The following is a 27,166-nucleotide window of genomic DNA, read 5'->3' as shown; positions in this document are numbered from 1 at the left end:
TCACTGCATTATATGTCAGATGATGACTTTCTAAATGCATTTTGACTCCTCCAGAATAATTGTTATTTGTGACCCGTACCTTGCATTTACATTCTAGCTCAAGTCTGACGGGGAGTGTTTGTAGCATCAGGTCTCTGCCTCTCCTCCTCCTCACAGATACAAGCAGAGTCGGCATTAGTATTGACAATGCAGTGAATACTAATGAATCGGTGTTGGATATAGGTTGAGGAAGGTACTCTCTTCCACCAAATAGGCTTTAACTAATGATGTTATTTAACAGGTCTTCCTCAGGATTTGAAATCTGTATTTCATCTTCTGTGTGTCAGGCAGAAGAGTTACCATTATACTACAGACCTGCTCTGATCGAAGGGCTGCATTTTCTGTGCTTAAAAATATTTTCTTCACAGGCTTAACACTAAATGAATAGTATATTACCAAAATGAAAGAAAAATTGGTACAATTGCTACTAATCACCTTAAATAATACAGCTTATATAATTACAGTGACACACATACTGTTTTGTGATATTTGTTATACTAAGGCTGTTAGAAAAACTTTAACGGATTTTGCTCCTTTATTTTGCAGAAAATTGTAACTTTTAGCATGAAAGAAAAACATCAGAAATTAAAAATTCTATTTACCATAATCTTTAGTATAAAGATTAGTTTACAGGTTTCAACCCCAGACCATCTTTACAGCTGCCTTACCCACTCCTGTATAAAAGCTCTGCTGTGAAGAATGGATTTTTTATGGCTTATAGTTTTACTTTATTTTTTTGGGCAAATATGACAAAATCACAAAACAATATTTGGTATCCCTGTAATAATAATAACCCATACAATATAGTAAACATATTACTTATGATGAATGGTAAACAGTGAGAATAAAAATTTGCCTGTATGGAATCTTGAAATCACATCTACTGGGCAGGGTCCCAGAGAATGAGCAGAACACCGCCCTGAGAGGCAAGGTCACTGATGATATTGTGTCTACAGAGCAGAGTCTAACAAGCCTTACCATGCCTCAGATATAAATACAATGTCGATGGGATAGGGAAACAACACAATGGAAAATCTCATGGGACCACAATGGAGTGCAGAAAAACGGCCATTACAGATAAGCACTCATTATTAGTAAGTGATAGTATGCATTGTTTCCTGTCAATTGATGCTGAAAATTGCAAAATCAAAATACCCTTTTAAATGTCATTGTTTCATTGGTGGGGATCAGACCCCAGGAATCCCTCCAATCGGCACATGTGAGTGTTGTGCTTCTTCAAAGATCATATAGGTGTAGGAGCATTGTCCATGAATGTGACTGTGTCTGGTATTGCAGCTCATCCTTTTCAAGGGAAATATTTTTTTCACTGCAGCAATTGAAAAAAATTAAAGCAGCACAATATATATATATATATATATATATATATATATATAAAGGACGTATGTACAGGTATGTATGTTCCGCGATCACTCAAAAACGAAAAAAAAAAAATCACTGAACCCCACAATATGGAAAGAAATATTGTGGGGTTCACAGCTCTCTAGGACGTACTGTTCCTGAGATAGTCCCAAAAAATGACCTACATTAGCCAATAGAAGACCTGCAAGTCTTTCTCTTCATATCCCAACTGCCATACACATGGTCACATGTCCCTTATCAGCCTATAGAAGCTTGCAGGCCCTTAGTCTCCACATACACACCGTTTTATTCCAGGTTTCCATAACAACCCAGCAATTTTTTTCACTGCTGTAGGTCAGCTTTAGGCTAGGGTTGCACGACACATAGGGCACAACTACACTGCTACATGTGTCACGCGACATTGATTTTTATATAATTTTTATAATGATAGTCTATGGTGTTGCACTGCATGTGATATGCTGCGACTGCGACGCGACAGTCGCTGAAAAATTCATCTTGGATATATTTTTTGCAACTATTGTGCGGCAGTCGCAGAGTGTCACATGTCACAGTGCAGCACCATAGCCTATCATTATAAAAATTGTTGAAACAAAATGTCGCACGACACATGTTGTCGTGTAAGCCTAGCATTAAAGGGGGAGGGCGCTGTGGAGGTCACTGTTAAAGAGACGGGCACTGTGGAGGTCTGTTGCTCAGACTTCAAAACGTTTAGGAGTCAGGCAGAAGATCTGAGAACAAGATTCCAGAATAGGCGGTATCCTGCTAAAGAATTGAGGGAAGCATTTACCAAGGGAGCAAAAAGAAAAAGGAATCATTTATTGGTACCCAAAAATAAATGGAATGTAACAAAAAAAACAGAACAACACATCAGAATAATTGGCATGTATGATGGTGCCCACTGTGAAATCGGGTAAATTGTATAGAAACACTGGGGGATTCTTTGTACAGAGCCAGATTTGAGAGAATTAGTCGATGAAAGGCCACAGATCACTTTTAGGAGAAGCCCAAACCGAAAAGACCTTTTGGTTAAAAGTAATTTTACCCCAATACCTAGAAAAGACTCCTGGTTAGGAAGGCAACCATGTTGCACATTTAAAGGCGGTACATGTGTGACATGTACCAAATCTCATCTTCCAAGAATTTGTTAGTAGTACCACGGGATGTTTTGAGACTAGAGTTTATAAACTTCAGAACTTAATGATTCATCTCTTTGGGGAAATGCACATGCCCACTAGTCTATGTGGGTAAAACCAAAAGGGAATTCCGGAAGCGCATACAGGAGCATGTTGACGATATCCTATACAAAAGAGACACCCTCATCGCTAAACATATATGGGATGAACATGGAGGGGGTATTAAATCCATCACATTTATTGGCATAGCTAAGATAACTTTTGGCCTGAATGAAAGCTAAAGCTTTGGCTGCTTTATATAAATACCCTTGATCGCTCATACATAACAATAAACCTCACTCAAGACAGTGGTTCCTTGTAATTAAAAGAAAATATAACAACACTAAATGATTTAGTATTTTGTAAACTAACTGGTCACGTCTAAGAGCCAGGAGATGCTGTGTCAAGGTCTCTATGGTGAAATCAGACACTCCCGAATGAAGACTGTCTGTACAGAGGCGGCGGGTTGACAAGGGGCGAGTCAGTAACGGCCACTGCTCGCCTGTTGTCTGCAGAGCACAACGAGCCCCCAGGGGGAAGGAGCGTAGTGAACAAATAGAGCGAGGAGGCAAGAGTAACTCGCTGAGGAACTAGCAATCACTAGCGAAAAGCATAGGACATAGTCAGGTGCATACAAATAAAGGAGGCTTAGGTTCCTGTGCTGGCCAGGGTTGCTTTTCTCAGAGGAAGTGCTATGACTATGCCGGAGTTAGGTTAGTCTGTGAGCACTCGGCTAGACGAAAGGGTGAAGCCAGATCTTAGGAACTGGCACCAAACTATTTTGCCTAACCTCTCCGACGGGAAAATGTGTCATATAGGCATAAGAGTGAGATGATTGCACTAGAGACACTAAATAGTATTAAAGTTAACCTGTCATCAACTTTATGCTGACCATACTGAGGGCATTATAAAGTAGTGACAGAAATGCTGATTTCAGCGGTGTGTCACACATCAGCTAAAAGTAAGCATCAGCATCATAATAGCATAATCATTGCAGCCCAGGCTTTGAAAAGAGTCCAATCTACTTGAGAAGAGTCATGGTTATTTGTGATCTCCTTCACTCTCGCCCATCTGCTGATGGTTGGCAGTTCTCTCCTAGAGAGAAAGGGAGAAAACTATGTAGAAGACGGTCAGTCATCAGCAGGTGGGCAGGAGGGCAGGAGATTATGAATAACCAAAAAAAGTTTCCTGCCCTACTTCTCAGGGAAGGAAAAGAGTCTCTGCTGGAAGTAGCATGGCAGTATAGCTGAAAAGGGGAAAGAATAAGGGACTATGGCGGTCATTTATTATGTGTTCTACAATAATGCAAATTAGTCTCTAGAAGCAACAGGGGCATTGCCGTTACACCTAGAGGCTCCGCTCTCTCTTCAACTACTGCCCCATCTGCACTGTGATTGACAAGGCTATGCATAATGATGTTTTCACTGCCTGGCCCTGTCAATCAATGTGCAGAGGGTGTGGCAGTTGCAGAGAGAGCTGAGCCTCTAGGTGAAACTGCAAAGCCCCCGTTGCTCCTAGAGGCTCATTTGCATATGTTAAAACATAATTTTTCTCAGCAATGCGGACACATATGAATATGGAACCAACGCAGATGCCTTCAGCTGCCAAGTGCACATGTAACAGGTCAGCCAGTTTCATAGGTACAAATCTGCTGACAGATGCCCTTTAATACTGATGGACCTGTGTTGAATGAATTGAAGTTAAACAAATTCGAATTTCAGGAAAAATTAGATTCACCAGGAATTAGAATTTCCTGGCGCTTCGTGGTAATGAATACATTTTTCCTGAAATGGCGGTAAATAAAAAAATAAAAATAATAATTCACCTCATCCATTTGCTCGCGGCCAGGCTACCGCAGCCATTTTGATTGAGGAATGCGATTGTGATTAAGTAATTCGTAACAAATCTAATTTCTTTGTGTACTTAAACTAAGCAGCAGAATCAAATTTTTGATAACTTCGCTCATCTCTACTGATGACCTATTCTCTGGATAGGTCATCAGTATCTGATCGGCGGGGGTCCCTGCCACCAATCACATACTGATGACCTATCCAGAGAGTAAGTCATCAGTATTAAATTCTCGGAAAACCTCTTTAAATTGGCAATTAACTGTCATTCAGGAATTTTGTTATGAAAATGATTTAAAGGAAAACCCCTTTGATAAATACCAGTTTTATGAGATGTCCAACCACTATTTAGGTACATATAGAAGTGATCACGTGTCCACTGTCCATGTGAGGTTATTCTCAACATATTATGATCATTGAGGTGGTTCTTTCCCAGACTAACTCCAGGCAAGCTTTGTGTATGTATGTTTATATATATATATATATATATATATATATATATATATATATACGGTATACTGAATAAGTGAATCTTTGAACTATTTTGACTCCCAGCTGTAATTGAAGCAGATTTACTAAATTACTTGCTGACTGAAGCAAGACTGTGTCATTCATGCTCCAGAATATTAATTGCACAGAAGTTAATATTAATTGTAGAACATGAACTGAGTCTCCGTTTTCCAGTATAATAAAAATGATTTTGTGTTGCAGAGCATAGCAGGAAGCAATTTGCAAATAAATCATTGTACAGTACGGCATTGTGATTCTAAAAGTGTAACTTGCAGGGTATGGAAAATTAGACTTTGTTGTAGCAGCAGGAAAGTGTCTGATAATGTAAGCATTCTGTACAAAACTGCAATGCTTTATCCATCAGGTTCTCATGTGATTTACGGATTTTGTACTCTCCATCATTGAATTTAGCGATCATTTGTGATCCTCAGATTTATTTAATACACTCATTCCTGAAGTCCTTACTTTATGTAATTTTGAGTGATGTACACAGTGGTGGGGGAGGAATTGCAAAAATCTTAAAGAGATTACAGCTAAATAACTAAGGTAAATAGCAAAATTCATCTTGGTTACTGTATTAAGTCTTTCACATTTCTCTTTTTTTTTTAATTGAAGTTATATAAATGCCGGGCAGTCGGCACTTATGTCTGCACCTACTTTTCTTAAAGTCCTTGCAGAGATCACAGTTGCACGCTAACCATGCAGGAGCGGGAGTCCTCTCTCCGTAACAGAGAGGGCTCCCTATAGAGAGTGCAGGGACATTTTTTTTTTTTTTTGTAACATCCCTGCCTTCCCCAGTACTGCCTAAACAGTGCTAAATGAGTGCTGTGTGTACAGATCAGAAAAAGGCAATTACTCCCTGCTCTGTTCCCAGTGGTCATGTGATCGCTGGGGGTCAGGTGTCTGCATGAGCTGCTGAGTTTTAGCAGACTCAGATCACCTCTGCAGTGAGGTGTGAGGTTTCGCTCTGGCAGATGGGGTAAGCGGGCATAGTACAGAGGCAAAATACAAGTTCTTAACTCAAAACGTCACTGTTTATTCACACAATTGCACAAAACAGCATGTAACTTTGCAGTCTTGGTGTTCATTCACACACAATGGAAAGTTCATATAACACAAGTTACCTTGCTGGTAGTTCTGCCTCCGGTAGTCCACAGCAGGCTTTATTTGGCCTGTTTCCCCAGCATGCGGCTCTCAGCCCTCCAGCACGGCACAAAGCCTCAGATCCCAAAAACAGAGACATCTCTGCTGATGTCCCAAACCAGGATCGCATTTAAACTCTGGTCTGGTATTTGACCTCACCTGGCAGGAAACCAGCCCAGCCGCATATGCTGGGAGGAAAATACCTGCCTTGCCAGACACAACCCCTCTCTGTGTCACTATATATATATATATATATATATATATATATTTGTGTTCGAAATAATAGCAGTCAGACATCACTAACCTGATCAATCACTGTTTTTGATAGAAATGATATTTCTACATGGCAAATAATTTACTAGCAGATGTAGTGGAGTAATAGAAATCCAACAGTCATGACATGTATGCTGCTGATTCTCTGTAGTTCGATTGAAAGGGGCATGTTCAAAATAATAGCAGTGTGGCGTTCAATGAGTGAGGTCCATCATTCTTTGAAAAACAGGTGGCAATTATTGCCCTTATTTAAGGAAGGAAGGCAGCAAATGTTGTGCATGCTGGTTACAGTGCATTTCTCTCTGAAATTCTGAAGAAAAAGTTGATTGGATAGGGGAAAACATATAAATAAGTGCAGAAAATGATAGCCTGCTCAGCAAAAATGATCTTGAATGCTTTAAAATGGCAACCAAAACGTGAAAGACGTGGGAGAAAGCGAAAAACTACCATTCAAATGGATAGAAGAATAGCCAAAATGGCTACGACTCAGCCAACAATTAGCTCTAGGAAGATCAAAGAAGGTCTAAAGTTACCTGTGAGTCCTGTTACAATTAGAAGACGCCTATGTGAAGCCAAGCTCTCTGCAAGAAGCCCCCGCAAAGTCCTACTGTTGAAAAAGATGTGCTGAAGAGGTTACAATTTGCCAAAGAGCACATTGACTGGCCTAAGGAGACATTTTGTGGACTAATGCAAGTAAGATTGTTCTTTTTGGGTCAAGTGGCTGGAGACAGTTTATCAGATGACCCCAATACACTGAATTCAAGCCACAGTACACTGTGAAGACAGTGAAGCATGGTGGCGCAAGCATCATGATATGGGGATGTTTCTCATACTACGGTGTTGGGCCTATTTATCGGATACCAGGGATCATATCCTTGAATTCAGTGTATTGGGGTCATCTGACAAACTGTCTCCAGCCACTTGACCCAAAAAGAACAATCTTACTTTTTTGTAACGACTTTTCGAAGACTTAATGAGGTTTCCAAATTCGATGCGTATCCCATGCCCCAGGTGGATGAGCTCATCGAGAGGTTAGGCCAAGCCTGGTATTTTTAGGGAATCACTAGCACCAAGAGCACCCCTAAACACCATCAGGGAGAAGAATTCCCACATCAAATAGTGCCCAAAATGAAGAACAAATTTACCTTTCCTATCTCTGCATGTCTCAGGGAGCACCAGAACTATGAGTACTACTACACCTGTCCGGACACTCACACATACCCCGACTGCATATACAGTACATTAAACAGAAGTATACCGTTTTGCTTACTTAGAAACCTCTTTAATTGCATTGTAAAAAACAAATTAGGACAGTTGGGCTCCACATGTTCCATTGAAGGCTTTGAATGTCAGAGTTCTTTTTTGGCTTCCATCTGCTCCAATATCTACTAACTTTGCAGCAACAGCATAAATGCATAATTCCCCATGGACAGATTGCAAAAACTCTGACACAGATGGGGATGAGCAACATAAGTTCAAGGAATACCTGCAGGTCACAATTCTCCGCTGAGGTGACCCCACAGGGAAACCTATTTGTAGCCTCGGCGACAAAAGAAAAAAAAAGTCTCCTTTGTATCTTGATCAGTCCTGTGATTTATGATGTGTTGTGCAGATTGATTTATGCGGGCCTTATGCCTTTACTTTCTTGTGTCACATTTGAATTATGTTTTTTTCCTATCTGCTGCAGTACATCATGTGCAGTGGATTGAGAGGAACAGAAAGGCTGCTTCTTCTCTGCTGATTGCCAGGCTTTTTTTTTATGTTATATTTAGTCACACTTCTGTAGCATGTCATTGTGGGGTGCTTACCCTCCAGACCTGATGGGTGACAGCACTGTCCATCACTTATATTAAATACTGACCTTTGGTTGCTACTTTTCACATAGCATAATAACAATGCAATAATGTAATGCTGTTAAAGAGCCATGTGCAGTGATTTATAGCTGAACACTTCATAGTTTGGTGGCCAGCAAAGCATAACCCTTTTTAAAGGAACACAAAACCTACAAGTCAATAATAAAAGTTAAAGGGGTTATGCAACCCTTATAATGACCCCCCAATGCCTTTGTACCTCATATAGGTTATACCCTACTCCCCGGAACCAGTGTTACTCCCCCCCACACTGCATCTGCATCGCGCAGATGAAATCATCTGGCGACCGGGGGTGGGGATTTGCAGCTAAAAGCAGGCAGTGACAGGGACGAGTTTCCCTAGCGTCACCCTCGATGCTGAGAAGGCTCATCCCCGTTGTGGCCCTCTATTGGATGCTTCCCCGACGCTAGATCTGCGAAACGAGGAGATGCAGCGGCGTGCAGGTATCAGGAGTGATGCAGGTGTCAGGAAGTTGGGTAAGTATAACCTATAAGAGGTACCTGGGCATTGGGTGGGTCATTTTAGGGGTTGGATAACCCCTTGAATCTTGCCCACAGTTTTTGATACTCGGGATCTTCTTCATGTTATGAATAGATAATTGTAGAAGTCTTGCAGAGAACATGGCTTGGGGGAAGAGTTTAGTATTTTTTGTTTCCTATTGCAGACAGAGCATTGAGGGAGGCTGCTTCTGCAGCCGGTTGTCTTACAGTGCGGAGGAAGGGTGGGAGCATTGAAGGCCTCCTGCGAAACATATAAAGATATTATTCAACTATTTTACAGTTTTACTTGCAGTATAAGACACCAAAAAAAAGTGGAGTCATGTGGGAAAATTGGAACCGGTTGGTGCATACTGCAATTTTCTCTGCACAGACCATATTGTTCATGTGCATATACCGATTAATGGGTTACTGACAGAAATATTGACCATCTTTAAGGGGATTTCCAGTATAAACATCCATTAAAATATTAATTTATAAAGATAGCCGTAATTTTGTAGTGCATTTCTGGAACCTTTATTGGTCCTATCTCCAGTTCTGGACTGTAGTCACATGATTATGTCCGTGCAGCTCTTTGTGATTTCCTGTGATGTTATGTCATGGAGGTGATAGTGGAGTGTCTATGTAACTAGCTGGGTGAGATGAGTTATAAACAATCTGGATGTTGTGTCTGATGTGGCCTTCCGTTTAGTTGGTCCCTATGTATCAGAACTATTCTACTTTGCTCTCCTTCCCAATTCTGTGGACAACCACATTCTCTATATATGGTTATTCTAGGCGCTTTTTGTATTTTCTCAACCCAACTGTAACATGGAATAAATGTGGTGAAATCTACTTCATGTTAAAGTTTGATGGGTGATGTTATCTAGAAAACAGGCGAAACTCGAAAAATTTGAATATCGTGCAAAGTTCATTTATTTCAGTAATGCAACTTAAAATGTGAAACTAACATATGAGATAGGACTCATTACATGCAAAGCTGAGATATTTCAAGCCTTTATTTGTTATAATTTGGATGATTATGGCTTACAGCTTATGAAACCCCAAAGTCACAATTTTGAGGTACCCTTTGCTCAGGGAATTTGGATTAAATAGTTGACTAGAGTGTGACACTTTCAGCCTAGAATATTCAACCTTTTCACAAAATTCTAATTTTAAGCTGCATTAATGCATTTCCTTTAATTTGCATGAGGCCTCATGCACACGACCATTTTTTTTTTTAAGGTCCGCAAAAACAGGGGTCCTGTAGGGCCGTGATCCGTGACCGTTTTTTCGTCCATGGGTCTTCCTTGATTTTTGGAGGATCCACGGACATGAAAAAAATATCAAAGTCAAGTTTGCCATTGAAATGAATGAATGAATCTTGTGTGCATCCGTGTTTTTTCACGGACCCACGGACCCATTGACTTGAATGGGTCCGTGGACTGTTGGCCGTGAAAAAAATAGGACAGGTCCTATTTTTTTCACGGCCAGGAAACACGGATCATGGATGCGGCTGCCAAACGGTGCATTTTCCGATTTTTCCATGGACCCATTGAAAGTCAATGGGTCCGCGAAAAAAAACTGAAAACGGCACAACGGCCACGGATGCACACAACGGTTGTGTGCATGAGGCCTTAGTGAAATAAATGGACTTTTTCACTATATTCAAAATTTTTTGAGTTTCACCTGTATTGAGTTAACCTTGATACACATAAATGATATGTACAATAAAGGACTAGATAATTTAATGCAGTCAATGCGGTATAGCTAAATTTTTGTAGAGAATTGCATTAATGTTAGATAATTTAGCTTAATTTTCTCTCCACTATTCATGTTGGAAATGTCTTTTTATAATTTTCTCAACTGTCAACTGGACATTAAAGGGACACTGACAGGCCCAATAACCATAATTAGCTGTACATATCCATGCACAGGTCTTCTAATGTGCATTTAAAACATATAAGTATCCCCCCTGTCCACATTATGAATACAGTTAACTCCCGTTTTATAACCTGAACTAATCGCTGTTCTTTCTGCCCAAGGGGCAGGGTTTCAGCTTCTCTTGCGCCCAGCCAGCATCCGCACAACCGCCGTTTTTGAAGCGCCGCCCAGCTCATCAATATTCACTTAGCTGGGTGGCTTATGCAGTCCCCGACCTTCCGAGATCCGGCGCATGCCCAATAGAAATCTATGGGTGCCGGGCGCATGCGCAAAAGCTGAAAGCGAGTGCGATGCCCATAGCTTTCTATTGGAGGCAGAACTGCTCCTCCTGCTCCTTCAGGCTTGTGCACGGAACATCATCAGAGCAGGGAAAGAAGCTGACATCACAGGTCATGTGGTGGTATAGATAGCAAAATAGTTTGTAGATATCAAAGCAGAAGACCCGCTTCTTGTGGCTGGCCATAGAATCATTGATGCCTTGTTCCCAAAACCAGGACAAAAGTTGTTTACAAAATCAAAGAAGCAGAACAAACTTCACACAGACAGCAGATTTCACATCACAAACCCTATGGTAGCATTTGATATGTCCTCGGAGCCCTTAGACCTGGTCGAGTCATTTGAAAGGTCAGATAGAGGATGCCATGACCTGCAGTAGTGGTGATGTATCAAAAACCGTACAAATGATTCATCAAATAAATATTGGATCTAATTTATAACTTGGCCATGTGCTTCTCAGGATTGGAATTATGCCATCCACCGGCATCACCTGTGTGAATGGCACTTTAATCAGGGCTTTGCAAGAGTTAAATAATGCACCCCATATTGTCTCTAACCCCTCCATGTTTGATATGCACATGTGCAGAACATTATGACGGATTGGATAAAAGTCATATGAAGTTGCTATGGTGCCCACAGGAAAATTTATCTTAGCTAATTAGACAGCCAAGCACTGACCTCATAAAACTTGGTTGTAAAAGTCCATTAGCATACTCACTGGTAGTGACAGGGAGGGACTAGTGTGGGCATCTGCACACCTTCTTAAGGGGTATGTGTCGCTCTAGCACATTTCTTTGGGGAACAACTCGTTTGATGAACTGAACTGGCCAACTTTCCTGCCACCACCAGGCAACTGGATTTCTAATGTCCCGTAACATATTAAGTTGTATTTCTTATATCCCCTTTATTTTCAATCTGTTATGTTTTCCTTGTATTTTACCTTGTGATAGCTGTGTTTTTGGTACACATTGCCTTTTAGATATTAAAACTTTCTGGCAGCAGCATCAGGAGGATGCCACAGGGTGGCACAATGAAAGATTGTGGAGGTGGCAGCAGCATTATCATGAGGCCACAGAATGGCACAATGACAGTGTGGAGGTGGAAGTAGCAGCATCAGCAGGCCACGGAGTGGCAAGGTGATAGGTAGCAGCAGCATCAGAAGACCACAGAGTGGCAAGGTGACATAGTGTGGAAGTGGCAGCAGCATCATGAGACCACAGAATGGCAAAGTGACATAGTATGGAGGTGGCAGAAGCATCTCAGGAGACCACAGAGTGGCAAGGTGACATACTGTGGAGGTGGTAGCAGCATCAGGAGACCACAGAGTGGCAAGGTGACATAGTGTGGAGGTGGCAGCAGCATCAGGAGACCACAGAGTGACAGAGTGGGGAGGTGGGTGGCAATATCAGTACCAGCTGAAGATGGTGGGTGAAGAAAGGGGCACTTGGCATCAGATGTGTGGCATCAGGCGGGTGGCAGCATCAGAGTAGTAGCTGAGGCAGGTAGTCAGAAGAAACCAGTCTCTTTTGTCAAAGTGTTGGTGTGGCACCATGGATGATCTAGTCTTCATCATCAGTCATTGGTGGGTGGAAATCCTGGCTGATCCACGCCTGATTAATCTTGACAAATGTCAGTCTCTCCACATTTTGGGTGGACAGGCGAGTTCTTCTTGGGGTAGCTACGGCCCCCGCCGCACTACACATCCTCTCTGATGCCACACTACTGGGCGGGCAGGACAGCTTTTCCAGGACAAACTCTGCCAGCGGATCTTCAATGTAGGGTGGCAGGGTGCTGTCCAAGTATGCCACCACCTGCTGGTTCAGGTCCTGCTCCAGGTCTAGCTGCTGCTGGTGTGTAGTTTCTTCACTAAGCGGGTGAAGAAAGCTGCTCATCAGCAATTCTAGACTCCGTTTGCTGCTAATGGAGCAGTAATTGCTCCTAACCCCACCCCCACCCTGCGACAACAGCCAGGGCAGAGGAACTTGAGCGCAGACCTGCGAGAGGATGGACGATGGTGCAGATAGGCAGCGGCCAACTGACTACATAGGTTGTCTATAGTAGTTCAGTTTGTCCTCCCTCTCTGTGGGTGTAAAAAAAAAGGTGTTGAGCCAAAAGTTATCCCTCTGCTGAATGGTGACAATTAGACTGTCTCTACTCAAGCAAGCAACCACCCATTTGGCTACACATTGCTTGTGCTCCAATGTCCTCCTCCTCTTCCAGTTCAACCCCCACAGGGCTTAGCATCTGTACCAAGACATGAAGCAGTGGATTGACGTTGTTCATCACGTAGTCCTGGCGACTGACAAATAACATGGAATCCTCAAAGGGCCTGAGCAAACGTATTTGGGAATGCCGTTCTGCCGCTGCAGCTCAAGGAGGGTGTGCTTTGCGGTGTATGAGTGGCTGAAGTGCCTGCAAAGTTTCGTGGACATTTTTAGGATGTCTTCCAGATGGGTGGAACACTTCAGGAGCCGCTTGACAGCCAGATTGAACACGTGTGCCATGCAGGGAGCATGGCTCAGCCCTCCTTGATGCAGCACCGACAACATGTTCTTCCTGTTGTCTGTCATCATGGTTCCGATTTTGAGTTGTTGCAGAGAAAACCACGATTCGATTTCTTGTTCGTCCAGGCAATCTTGCACATGTGGTATGCTGGAGGGGCACTGTGAATTGTCCCTGCAGTGGAGGCTGAGGACACGGTGGAGGATGAGGAGGCAGAGGCGGACATTGTTGCAGGACCAACAGCATGAGACTAGAGGCGGAAGCGGTGTCACCTGGCCAAGTTGCTGGTGTGGCTGGGCAGAAACCACATTCACCCAGTGGCCGTAAAAGGACATGTATTGTCTCTGATGTAGCTACAGTTCCACAAGTAGGCGCTGCCGTGCACTTTGGCAGACACAGACAGGCTCAAGGACTGATCCACCTTCTGTTCTACATATGTATGCAGGGCTGGTACTGCCTTTTTGTCAAATAAATGATGGCTTGGGACTCTCCACCTCGGCTCGACACAAGCCAGCAGTTCTTTGAAAGGTGCAGAGTCCACCACTTGGAAACAGAGGGACTGCAGCACCAGCAACTTGACCAGGAGCACATTCAGCTTCTGCGCCGTTGGATGAGTGCACGCATACTGTTGTCTCTTGGCAGTTGCTTCGGTGATCGATTGCTGATGGAATGAGAGACGAGTAGGAGGAGGAGCAGGAGCATCAGGACCAGCAGATGATGAGAAGGACAGACAGCTCTCTTCGGCTGTGGTGGTGGATTCTTGACTGCCTGAAATCGGGTGCGTGCTACTGGGTGATGCATCTGTTGCTGCGGCAGGCTGGCCACCACATCGGAGCCACTGTTCTCCCAGTCCACTTTATGGTGATGCTGCATATGTTGACGCAGGGCCATGTTGCTACCATTGGCACACTGGCCACGCTTCACCTTCTGCCCACAGATTCTACAAATTGTCATGTTCACCTCCATCCGGCAGCTTAACAAAAAACTGCCAAGTAGGTGATTTTTACCCCCAACACTCCGCACTGACTGACTGCTATCGCCGCTGCTTCTGTGAACCCCTGCACCACTACTTTCCGGGCAGGTAGGCAGAAGCGTGTTGTTTACCTTGGGCACCTTTGGCTCCCGACCTCACACTGCTGACTTCTGGCTACGCTACCGACTTGCGGGCTCAACAGCTGCTTCACGGGTAAGCTGCTACCCTCTTCTGATGATAATGAAGCCCCTAATTCACCCAACTACCAAGTGTGATCAGCTACATCATCATCATCATCAAGTACTGTCTGCACGTCACTGATGTCCTCTTCAAACGGTCTCTGGGTCAGGAGCCTGACCACTCGCAACACCAGCTCCCATGCCACTCTCCTCATCACTAGTTGCCCCGCTACCAGAGGAAGCGGCGCTGGTCTCCTCCACATGTTGGCTGGCCTGTAGCTGCTAACTATCCTCTAGTAGCTCGTCCTCACTGTATAGTGGAGCTGAGCCCACAGCTTACAATACTCCTCTGGCTGAAGGAACAGAAAAGGACAGAGGCAGGTTGAGGACAGGTAAGGGCACAAGGTCTGCTCTCGGGCCATGCCAACTAAGGGTTGTGTCTGATGAACCCATTGACTCTTGATGTCACTTGGGATGAAGTGGATGACCGCGTAAAGAGCTGCTGGGTTTCTGGTCAAGACATGATCGATAGATGACACCGGGAGCTCAGGCCTCTCGCTGTGACTCCTGCTGCCACGCCCCTTTACTCTGCTGCGACCTTTGCCTACGCCAATAACATTTAAGCCTCTGCCACTTCCCTGTGCAAGGCCTGGCACTTCTCAGTCTGACATACTGTTAGATCAAATAAATGAATAAAAGGGAAATAAAAACACCTTAAAGTCTGTAATTTTCTCACTTCACCACACAACGGCTAATAAACCCTTTTTTTCCCACTAATACACACCAAAAAGGGATTTAGAACATATAACTGCACCACTGAACGACAAATATTATGTATTTTTTTGCCACTAATACATGCCAAAAAGGGCTTTAGAATATATAACTGCATCGCTGAACGGCAAATAATATATATAATTTTTTTTCCACTAATACACACCAAAAAGGGCTTTAGAACATATATTATTGTTGCTTGTTCATCGTTGTCCAGGGACTTGAGAGAGGCTTTCAGTGTATCTTTGTATCGCTTCTTTTGCCCCCATGTGATTGCTTACCTTTGGACAGCTCAGCATAGAAGATCTGTCTAGGGATGCCATAGTCTAGCATCCTTATAACGTGGCCTGCCCAGCACATCTGGGCTTTCATCAATAAGGTATAAACTGATGGTAAGCCTGCTCTGGAGAGGACTTCTGTATCTGGCAACTTATCCTGCCACTGCATCCTCATGATTCTACAAAGCCAAGTCATGTGAAAGTGGTTCAGCTGTCTAGCATGTCTTCTGTATTCTGTCCAGGTCTCGCTAGCATACATCAGGGTGGTTAACACTACAGCCTGGTAGACTTTAAGCTTTGTAGCAAGGCTTATTCCACAGCAGTCCCAGGCAATGGTCCACAGTCTGCTGAATGCAGAACTTGCTGTTGCAATTCTGCGGTTGACCTCAATGTCAATTGTCACTGCACAGGAGAGGGTACTGCCAAGATACGTATATTGGTCCGCTGCATGCAGCTTCTGTCCTTTCACTGTGATGTTAGGTTCTTGGAGCTGGCTGGTACATAACTTTGTTTTTTTTTCCGCTTTAATGATGAGGCCAAAGTTATCACGTGCTGCTGCGAATTTGTCCATAATTTTCTCACTTCACCACACAATGGCAAATACTTTTTGTTGTGCCACTAATACACGCAAAAAAATGCTTTAGAGCATATAACTGCACCGCTGAACGGCAATGGCCAAGTCAATCACCTGACCTGGATCTGATTGAGCATGCATTTCACTTGCTGAAGACAAAACTGAAGGAAAAATGCCCCAAGAACAAGCAGGAACTGAAGACAGTTGCAGTAGAGGCCTTGCAGAGCATCACCAGGGATGAAACTCAGTGTCTGGTGATGTCTATGCGTTCCAGACTTCAGGCTGTAATTGACTGCAAAGGATTTGCTACCAAGTATTAAAATGTGAAAGTTTGATTTATGATTTGTATTCTGTCCCATTACTTTTGATTCCTTAACAAGTGGGAGGCACATATGCAAATGTTGTAATTCCTACACCGTTCAGCTGATTTGGATGTAAATACCCTCAAATTAAAGCTGACAGTCTACAGTTAAAGGTAATGATAAAACCAGTCAGTATCTGGTGTGGCCAACATTTGTCTCACGCAGTGCAACACATCTCCGTCGCATAGAGTTGATCAGGTTGTTTGTGGGAAGTTGCAAAATATTGGCAGGAACTGGAACACGCTGTCGTATACACCAATCCAGAGCATCCCAAACATGCTCAATGGGTGACATGTCTGGTGCATACGCTGGCCATTCAAGAACTGGGATGTTTTCAGCTTCCAGAAATTGTGTACAGATCCTTGCAATATGGGGCCGTGCATTATCATGCTGCAACATGAGGTGATGGTCGTGGAAGAATGGCACAACAATGGGCCTCAGGATCTTGTCACGGTATCTCTGTGCATTCAAAATGCCATCAGTAAAATGCACCTGTGTTGATTGTCCATAACATACGCCTGCCCATACCATAACCCCACCGCCACCATGGGCCACTCGATCCACAACATTGACGTTAGCAAACCGCTCACCCACACACGTCTGCCATCTGCCCTAAACAGTGAAAACCGTGACTAGAACGCCTCTCCAACATGCTAGACGCCATCGAATGTGAGCATTTGCCCACTGAAGTCGTTTACGACGTTGAACTGCAGTCAGATCCAGACCTCGATGAGGATGACGAGCATGCAGATGAGCTTCCCTGAGACGGTTACTGACAGTTTGTGCAGAAATTCTTTGGTTATGCAAACTGATTGTTGCTGCAGCTGTCCGGGTGGCTAGTCTCAGATGATCATGGAGGCGAACATGCTGGATGTGGTTACACGTGGTCTGCAGTTGTGAGGCCGGTTGGATGTACTGCCAAATTCTCTGAAACGCCTTTGGAGATGGCTTATGGTAGAGAAATGAACATTCATTGCATGGGCAACAGCTTTGGTAGACATTCCTGCAGTCAGCATGCCAATTGCACGCTCCCTCAAACGTTGTGACATCTGTGGCATTGTGCTGTGTGATCAAACTGCACATTTCAAAGTGTCCTTTTATTGTGGGCAGTTTAAGGCACACCTGTGTAATATTCATCCTGTGAGGTGGGCTGGATTATCTCAGCAAAGGAGAAGTGCTCACTAACACAGATTTAGAACAATATTTGAGAGTATTGGATCTTTTGTGTATGTAGAAAATGTTTCAGATCTTTGAGTTCAGCTCATGCAAAATGGGAGCAAAACCGAAAGAGTTGCATTTATATTTTTGTTCATTGTATAACCTTATATGATAATGTGTGTAACTATATGCCGTATTTTCTGCTTTATAAGACGCACTCCCCCCCCCCCCCCCCCCCCTAAAGTGTGGAGGAGATAATGGACTAGTTACAGTTAAACTCTATCACGCTGGGTGTGAGGAGGGGCTGTACTCCATTACACCGGGCCCAGCTCACATCAGTCTTCACATGTAAAGTCTATTCATTTAATCCTCAAGCAGTGGCGCTGCTTTGTCAAACTAAACGCCTGTAGTAGTACTCAAAGCAGAGGGCAGGCCGGCAATGTCACGTCACTCACTCTGTAATGAAGCTAGTGGAGCAGAAGCGTGACTGACGTGACGCTGCCGGCCTGCCCGCTGCTTTGATAGTGAGTACTACTACAGGCGATTAAATGAATAGACTTTACATGTGCAGAATTCTGTGAGTGGGGCCCAGTGTAAATGGGTCACTATTCAAACAGGGCCATGAGGGGACACATTAATAACTTAATACTGTGACACATAGGACCATGAGGGGCAAGCATAAGGTGCCATATGTGTGTCATCTACAGTTCCCCCTAATAGTGTTCTCCACAGACCACCATTAGTTTAAAACCCACCAAAAGCACACCTTTTGGTTAAATTTTTTTTAACTTATTTTCCTCCTCAAAAACCTAGGTGTATCGTGTCATCAGTTGCATCTTACAAAGCGAAAAATATGGTATATAAAATATTACTATTATATGTAACATACGTACAATAAAGAGGTATTCCCCTCTTAAAAAGGGGTTGTCCAAGTTAAATAAAAATCTGAGCAGCAGCGCTAAATGTGATAAAATAACAAAGGAAGTCATACTTACCTTTTTCTACCCTGCTGCTCCCAGCATCACACTCTGGTCCTGTAGTTCTGTCGTCATTTTCCTGGCTGCAGCACTGATGTCCCACACATACCAGGTTTACCAGGCAGCTAATCTTTGCCATCATTAGTTTACAGCACATGAGACCAGTAATTTGGCTGCAACTCTAATGATCTGTACAGGATGTTAATGGCAACAAACCCTGGCGGTTAGGATTGGAGCACAATGCTGGAAGCGCCAGGGAGCAAAAAGTGTGTGTATGATTTTTCATTTTTTTTTCTTTTTTTTTAAATCACATTTACTGCTGCTGCACAGATTTTCATTTATTTTGGACAACCCTTTTAAGCATCTATGACATATGTGAATATGCTAAAATACACCATGGGTACAGGTTAGAGATGAGTAAATCAATTCTAAACGAATAGGATTTCTTATGAATTTCACAAAAATGTGTGTGCCAATCTTATGGCAATTCCTTTTAGATGAATCACTGATAAATGGTGCCAGCACAGTTTTACTGTGAAAATTGGTGGGGAAGACGACAGGAAGAATATTGAGGATCACATGACTCTGTGGGCATGGAGTGGAGGGCTTCCCTGATCAGTCAATCAGGGGGCAGGTTTGTGGGAGGTGTTTTTGCTCAGGAGGAAGAAAGAACATTCTGTGCCAAGCTTGTGATCTTAAAGCATGTGGTTTGACTGAATGCCAATAAAGCAGCTGCAGACACAAACTTGCAATATAGATGTGTTATCTGGGAAAGGCCCTGGTCTCTCTATAAACGGTGGCCAGCAGTTGAACTCATGAGGTGGCCGTCGCCACAAAATTACAGTATGAACTCATAATTGGGAGAGACTTCCCCGGTATCTCGGCACTATGGGCAGATAGGAAAGTTACTGTTACCCGGGAGACAGACGTAACCCTAGCAGAGTGACCCGGCTTTGGGGGGAGACCAGAACTCTGGGAACCTGAGTCCGAAGGGCCAGTGGTAGGGGTGACCGCCACTTCGGTGGAAGAGGGGAAGAAAACCCCTGCTAAGTCTGATAGTGCGAGAAGTGGAGGACTTGCCGCCGGGTCCGGAGTTGGCAGACCTCAACGTCTCCGGAGATAATTTTGGTACACCACAGCACCAGGACCCGACTCTCTCCTGAGCCTGGGAGAATGTGGTAGTAGTTGAGGGTGAGCCACAACAACCAGGGGAGAGTCTATGTTCCCCCGTTTTGTGGTTCAACAGGAGATGCTGTATCGGGTAAATCAACTACGAGCATATTGAACAACTGGTGGTGCTCAAGGCGTATCTCAAGCTCGTGTTGGAGTTAGCCCACGAACATGTTCTTGGGGGACACCTGGGTCAGCAGAAAACGCAGGACCGGATTCTACAGAGGTTCTACTGGCCCAGTGTGTTCAGAATGGTGAAAGAGTATTGCAAGTCTTTCCCAACCTGCCAGATAACCAGCCCCCTGCCACATTTCCGTAGTCCTTTGGTCCCTCTCCCGATTATTGAGGTTCCATTCGAGCGGATCACTATGGATCTCATAGGCTCAGTACCAAAGTCTGCTAGAGGGCGCCAAAACATCTTGGTCATCCTCGACTACACCACTCGGTACCCATAGGCGGTGCCACTGTGTCATACATAAGCCAAACTCATAGCTAAGAAGTTAATGGAGATGTTTTCTCCAGTGGGTCTGCCCTAAGGAGGTTCTGACCGACCAAGGGACCCCTTTTATGTCCAAGGTCATGAGAGAACTCTTGAAGTTGCTCCACATAACCCTCTTGCGCAACGGCTGACTGCCGGCTTGTCGGAACTGCTAGCCTGCCAACTACTGCCATATAAACTGGTGGACTCTGAGGCCTTTAGAAAATTTGTGGCCATTGGCACACCACAATGGAAGGCCCCCGGAAGGAAATATTTCTCCCAGAAGGGCATCCCAGAGCTATCTGGCCATGTTTAGCGGCAAGTGAATGTATCTGGCAAACAGTGCCAGTGCCAAGATACATCTGACCACAGACACGTGGTCTAGCAAACACGGGCAGGGAAGGTACATAACTTTTACTGCCCACTGGGCGAACCGTCTGACGGATGTCAGCATGCAACCCGTGGCACCCATGTGGATTTGTTGTTACCGCCACGGATTGCATGTAGGCCTGCCTCTTCTTCTCCTCTTCCTACTCTATCCTCCGTCTCCTCCTCAGCTGACTCTTCCTTTTCCACTACTACCGCCTCTTCCGCTGCACCTCGCCAGCTCCCCAGAACCTATTCGACGTGCCAGGTGAGACGTTGCCATGCTGTGCTGTGGCTGTTATGCCTGGAAGCCAAGAGCCACACTGGTCCTGCACTCCTTTCAGCTCTGCGGTCACAGGTTGATCAGTGGCTAACCCCGCTCAATTGGACAGTTGGTAAAGTGGTGTGCGACAACGGTGCCAATCTGGTGAATGCGCTGAAACAGGGCAAAATGACACATGTGCCGTGCATGGCACACGTCCTGAACTTAGTTGTGCAGTGATTTCTTGCCAAATACCCCGGGTCCTAGACGTCTTGTGGCAGGCCAGGAAAATCTCTGGCCATTTTAGAAGATCTTACACAACCATGGCTTGCCTTGCTGACGTTCTGCGGCAACACCACTTGCCCGTCAGATATCTGATTTGTGGCTTGTGACGTGCTGGAACTCCACCTTGTATATGCTTGATAGGCTGCTCCAGCAGAAACGTGCCATTAACGACTACCTGTACGAACTCTGCGGCAGGACAGGTTCTGTGGAGCTTGTTTTTTTTTCACAGCGCCAGTGGCTGCTCATGCACGATGCATGCAAACTTCTGCCATTTGATGAGATCACCAAACTGGTCAGTCACAGCCAGGGCGCCATCAGTGACATCATACCTTACGCCTTCTTTCTGGAGCATGCATTGCGTCGTGTCATTGATCAAGCTGCCAAAGAGCAGGAAGATGAGGAATTTGTAATGCTGAATGAATTCCCAGGGGGGGCTACTATATCTGAGATAAGTCAGCAGGAGTCTGAAGAGAAGTCAGAGAAGGATGGTGCCTGGGGGGAGGAGGTGGAGGATCAAGAAGAGCAGGCTTTAAACTTTTCTGGAATCCCTGGTGTTGTCCGTGGATGGGGGCCGGAGACCGAGGACGACATTCTCCTGGGCGATGAGCACGAGCCAGGCCGCTCCACCACTTCCAATTTACTGCAAATGGGGGGCCTTCATGCTCCAGTGTTTGAAGAGGGACCCCCGTATAAAAAGCATAAAGGGCAAGGACGAATACTGGATGGCAACGTACTTAGACCCCCGGTACAAACACAAAATGGCGGACATGTTCCCAGCATCATAGGGGGCTGTCAGAATGCAGCATTTCCAGGCCTTTCTTCGAGAGATGCTGCATTCTGCTGTTGCAGGCGCTGGCAGTGAAATTTCCACCCATATAAAAAACAGTTGTGGGTACCAATACTACAGAGCATGCAAGAAGAGGGTGTTTTGAAGATGTGTTGGTCACTTCAGATATGAGATCATTCTTGCAGCCAACCCATTGACAGCCGCTCTCCGGATCCAGCCTCAGGGAACGCCTAGAACGACGGGTGTCCGACTGCATCGGGTTAACGGCCAATGTGGACGCTCTGAAAAGCGAGGGACCCCTTGACTACTGGGTGTGCAGGCTTGACCTGTGGCCAGAGCTGGCACAATTTACTTCATGCCAGCCCACACATATCCGCCACAAAACAGAACAAATAATGGTTCCTGTCTTATGTAAATAGAGCGGCATAAAAGGCCTTTTCTGTCCGGTGAATGCCTAATGTTTGGGGCCATGGAGGAATTCAACACCTGTGATGACCACGTGTTATCGAATTTCAATTATTATCATTTGTTTTTTTTTCAAGAGGGGGGATTTTGTTAGCCATGTTTTTAATCCAATTTTATATTTTTAGTTCTTTTAAACATATGTATTTGACATGTATTTGTACTGGCCTGCAGTAAAATTGATATCCAATAACCGTCTAATATACCTCCAGCCACATAATCACTTGATCTTTTCTGTGCATTGAATGCATAATTTTTGGGGCCTGTAATCTAACTGGCCAACAGTAAAAATGTTATACGGTGACCGCCTAATGTACCTCTAGCCACATTATCAATTGTTCTTTTCTGTACGGTGAATGAATACTTTTTAGGGCCTGTACTCCACTGGCCTGCAGTAAAATTGATATCCATTGACCGTCTAATATACCACCAGCCACATAATCACTTGATCTTTTCTGTGCGTTGAATGCATAATTTTTGGGGCCTGTACTCCCGTGGTCTAAAATAAAAAATTTCTAGGCTCCAGCAGGGCACATTTTTAAAATTTTCCCTTTTTAGTTGCATAAAAATGGCCACTGATAAAAATACATTTTTTTTGTGGGAATTTATGCCATTGATCCCCCTCTGATATGTCACTGTCCATGTTTTGGGTAGATTTGTGCACTTCTAGTAAGTATTTGGTGGCTGCAAATATGACCTGAAGGTTTTTCATTTTCATCTGCTATTAAAGTGAATGGGGCCCACCGCGAACTTGCGGTTCGTCCATCACTACCTGAAGCTGCCTTTCTTTGCTGTTATTGCCATCTAAAAATCCTCCTATTCTCTTGAAAGTCCACAAGGTCTCTCTGCAATTTCTTCGCTTTTACCTCCTGAATATCTTTTTCCAAAAACAGCACCACACCTGTTTGTTTGTGGCCAATGTCGGACTGGGTTGCCTTGGTCCCACCAGTGGAATTAATTCTGGGGGCCCACCGTACAGCTACCATAAATGCAGTGGCATAGTGTGGGTTGCCAGCACCCGGGGCAAGCCACTGCCCAATATACTGAATACTATGGATAGCCCCATGCCCTATCTTATATGAAGGATGGCCTTATGCCTATCCCATGCATGCTTAAACTCCTTCACTGTATTTACAGCAACCACTTCTGCAAGAAGGCTATTCCATGCATCCACTACTCTCTCAGTAAAGTAATACTTCCTGATATTACTATTAAACCTTTGCCCCTCTAATTTAAAACTATGTCCTCTTGTAGCAGTTTTTCCTCTTTTAAATATTCTCTCCTCTTTTACCTTGGAGGCGACCTAGACGTGGAGGCGACCTTGACGTGGTGAGTGGCTTATTACGCTTTGGCCAAGATGTACACCAATGCCTCATTCAACATCCAGCATAGAGGCAGGGCAGAGTGCTGGTTGCAGAGTGCTATTGCATTTGTGTTTTTGCGTTTGTCTCTGTATTTTTCCATAGTAATGTGCACCTGCATACAGGGTTGTGCTTATTGAACCCCCCACATTTTTTTCTTTGTAGTATGTATTGGAGGCGTGGCGATCTCCATGCAGTCATGCACACCTGACCAGTTAGTCTGCCCTGGAGGCTGGTTTTAAAGTCAGTATAAAACTGAGTCTGCTTTCATAGCACCTACCAGTAGCCATTCGGCTCCAGGAGAAGTATATAGTGGGCTCAGCATGCATGTTGCATCCCTGGATCCGATGAAAGCTGTAATGGCACCGGACGGAGTTAAAAGCAGAGTGTGCTTGGCGTGCATGCTGTACCTGCGCTCCCTGGACTTTGTGTGGCTGTCATGGCCCATAACAGGTAGGAGCTAGTGTTAGGGAACCACTCATGGAGGCGACCTTGACGTGTTGAGAGGCTTATTACGCTTTGGCCAAAATGTACACCAATGCCCCATTCAACATCCAGCATAGAGGCAGGGCAGAGTGATGGTTGCAGAGTGCTATTGCATTTGTGTTTTTGCGTTTGTATCCTCTTTTACCTTGTTGATTCCCTTTATGTATTTAAAAGTTTCTCTCATATCCCCTCTGTCTCGTCTTTCTTCCAAGCTATACATGTTAAGGTCCTTTAGTCTTTCCTGGTAAGTTTTATCCTGCAATCCATGTACCAGTTTAGTAGCTCTTCTCTGAACTCTCTCCAAAGTATCAATATCCTTCTGCGCAGTACTGCGCACAATACTCCAAATGAGGTCTCACTAGTGCTCTGTAGAGTGGCATAAGCACCTCCCTCTTTCTACTGGTAATTCCTCTCCCTATACACCCAAGCATTCTGCTAGCATTTCCTGCTGCTCTATGACATTGTCTGCCTACCTTTAAGTCTTCTGAAATAATGACCCCTAAATCCCTTTCCTCTGATACTGAGGTTAGGACTGTATCGCTGATTTTATATTCTGTTCTTGGGTGCTTACGCCCCATGTGCATTATCTTGCACTTATCAACATTAAATTTTAGTTGCCAGATATTTGACCATTCCTCTAGTTTTCCTAAATCCTTTTCCATTTGGTTTATCCCTCCAGGAATATCAAACCTGTTACAAATCTTTGTGTCATCAGGAAAGAGACACACCTTACCATCGAGGCCTTCTGCAATTTCACTGATAAAGATATTAAACAATACGGGTCCCAGAACAGATCCCTGAGGTACCCCACTGGTAACAAGACCTTGGTCTGAATATACTCCATTGACTACAACCCTCTGTTGCCTGTCCCTCAGCCACTGCCTAATCCATTCAACAATATGGGAGTCCAAGCCCAATGACTGCAATTTATTGATAAGCCTTCTATGTGGGACAGTATCAAAAGCCTTGCTAAAGTCTAGATAAGCGATGTCTACTGCCCCTCCTTCATCTATTATTTTAGTCACCCAATCGAAAAAATCAATAAGATTGGTTTGACATGATCTCCCTGAAGTAAACCCATGCTGTTTTTCATCTTTCAATGGGATTTTAGATGTTCCACAATCCTCTCCTTAAAGGGGTTCTGCACCTTCATTTAACTGATGATCTATCCTCTGGATAGATCATCAGCTTCTGATCGGCGGGGGTCCGACACCCGGGACCCCCGCCGATCAGCTGTTTGAGAAGGCAGCGGCGCTCCAGCTGCGCCGCTGCCTTCTCACTGTTTACCGCGGGGCCGCCCGCCCACTGACGTCACGACTTGTATCAACTAGAGTGGGCGCGGCTAAGCTCTGTTCACTTGAATGGAGCTTAGCCGCGCCCACTCTAGTTGATACAAGTCGTGACGTCAGTGGGCGGGCGGCCCGGCGATAAACAGTGAGAAGGCCGCGGCGCTGCTGGAGGGCCGCTGCCTTCTCAAACAGCTGATCGGCGGGGGTCCCGGGTGTCGGACCCCCGCCGATCAGAAGCTGATCTATCCAGAGGAGGATAGATCATCAGTTAAATAAAAGTGCAGAACCCCTTTAAGTATGGTTTCCATTAATTTCCCCACTATTGATGTCAGGCTTACTGGCCTATAGTTGCCTGATTCCTCCCTACTACCTTTTTTGTGAATGGGCACAACATTTGCTAATTTCCAATCTACTGGGACGACTCCTGTTGCCAGTGATTGGTTAAATAAATCTGTTAATGGTTTTGCTAGTTCACCGCTGAGCTATTTTGATAGCTTTGGGTGTATCCCATCAGGCCCCTGTGACTTATTTGTATTAATTTTAGACAGCTGACTTAGAATCTCTTCCTCTGTAAAGACACATGATCAACAGATTCATATATCTTCTTTCCTAACTGAGGTCCTTTTCCTTCATTTTCCTTGGTAAAAACTGAACAGAAGTATTCATTGAGGCAGTCAGCTAGCTCTTTATCTTCTTCCATATACCTTCCTTCTTTTGTTTTTAATTTGGTAATTCCTTGTTTTAGTTTCCTTTTTTCATTTATGTATCTGAAGAATGCCTTATCGCCTTTTTTCCCTGCCTGAGCTAATTTCTCTTCTGCTTGTGCTTTAGAAGCTCTTATAACTTCTAATAACTCTCTGAGTACAGATAATGTAGTAGATGGGTGTGAGCCCCCAGATTTCAGAACACGCAAAGTGTGACCTGAAGTCTGTGGCCATGTTGGGCCAAATTCTATATCCACCCTCTAATCACTACAGAACATACAGAGTAATACAGCGCCACATACCTCTTACATCCAGTGAATTCTCCTTTGATGTAGATGTTCTCTTTCCTCATCTTCTCCTTTCAGACCAGAACTCCATTTTTCAGCCATTTCTCGTCTCTGCAGTTTGACAAAAAAAATTTAGTTTACTAGTTTTCCATCATCCTCCCATCTTCTGGACAAATCATCCTACTACCCCCAATACTGTTTCGCTGTGCTCCCCAATATTATACTGCAGAAACAGATATATCCCCTGATAATACTAGTAGCCCCCCTTCAATAATTATTGGCACACAGTGCCCTAAAATAACTGCACCTAGCAAATAGTGTAAACATAACGGCCCCCCCCCCCCCCAAATTATTGTGGTAAACTGATACTGTGCCAAGGTGCCCCCACAGTAATAGTGCTCTCAATTCTCTGCTATAGCACACATGATTATAATAGTGCTCCTACAGTGCCCCCAACATGTCCCCACTGTGCCCCAGAAGTAATAATGCTCCTATAGTGCCCATACTAGTAATCATGTTCCCCA

At 44.3% G+C, this 27,166-nt stretch overlaps 1 protein-coding gene across 1 annotated transcript in view; it reads left to right on the top strand.

Moving 5' to 3' along the window:
- DHRSX (dehydrogenase/reductase X-linked) overlaps positions 1–27,166 on the top strand; it is a 396,361-nt gene that overhangs the window by 315,455 nt on the left and 53,740 nt on the right. The gene's annotated exons all lie outside the window — the stretch shown is intronic.

Source organism: Bufo gargarizans, chromosome 3, assembly GCF_014858855.1.
Source record: "Bufo gargarizans isolate SCDJY-AF-19 chromosome 3, ASM1485885v1, whole genome shotgun sequence".
NCBI lineage: Eukaryota > Metazoa > Chordata > Amphibia > Anura > Bufonidae > Bufo > Bufo gargarizans.
Note: the sequence above shows the minus strand (reverse complement) of the source record. Positions and strands in the feature narration are given on the sequence as shown.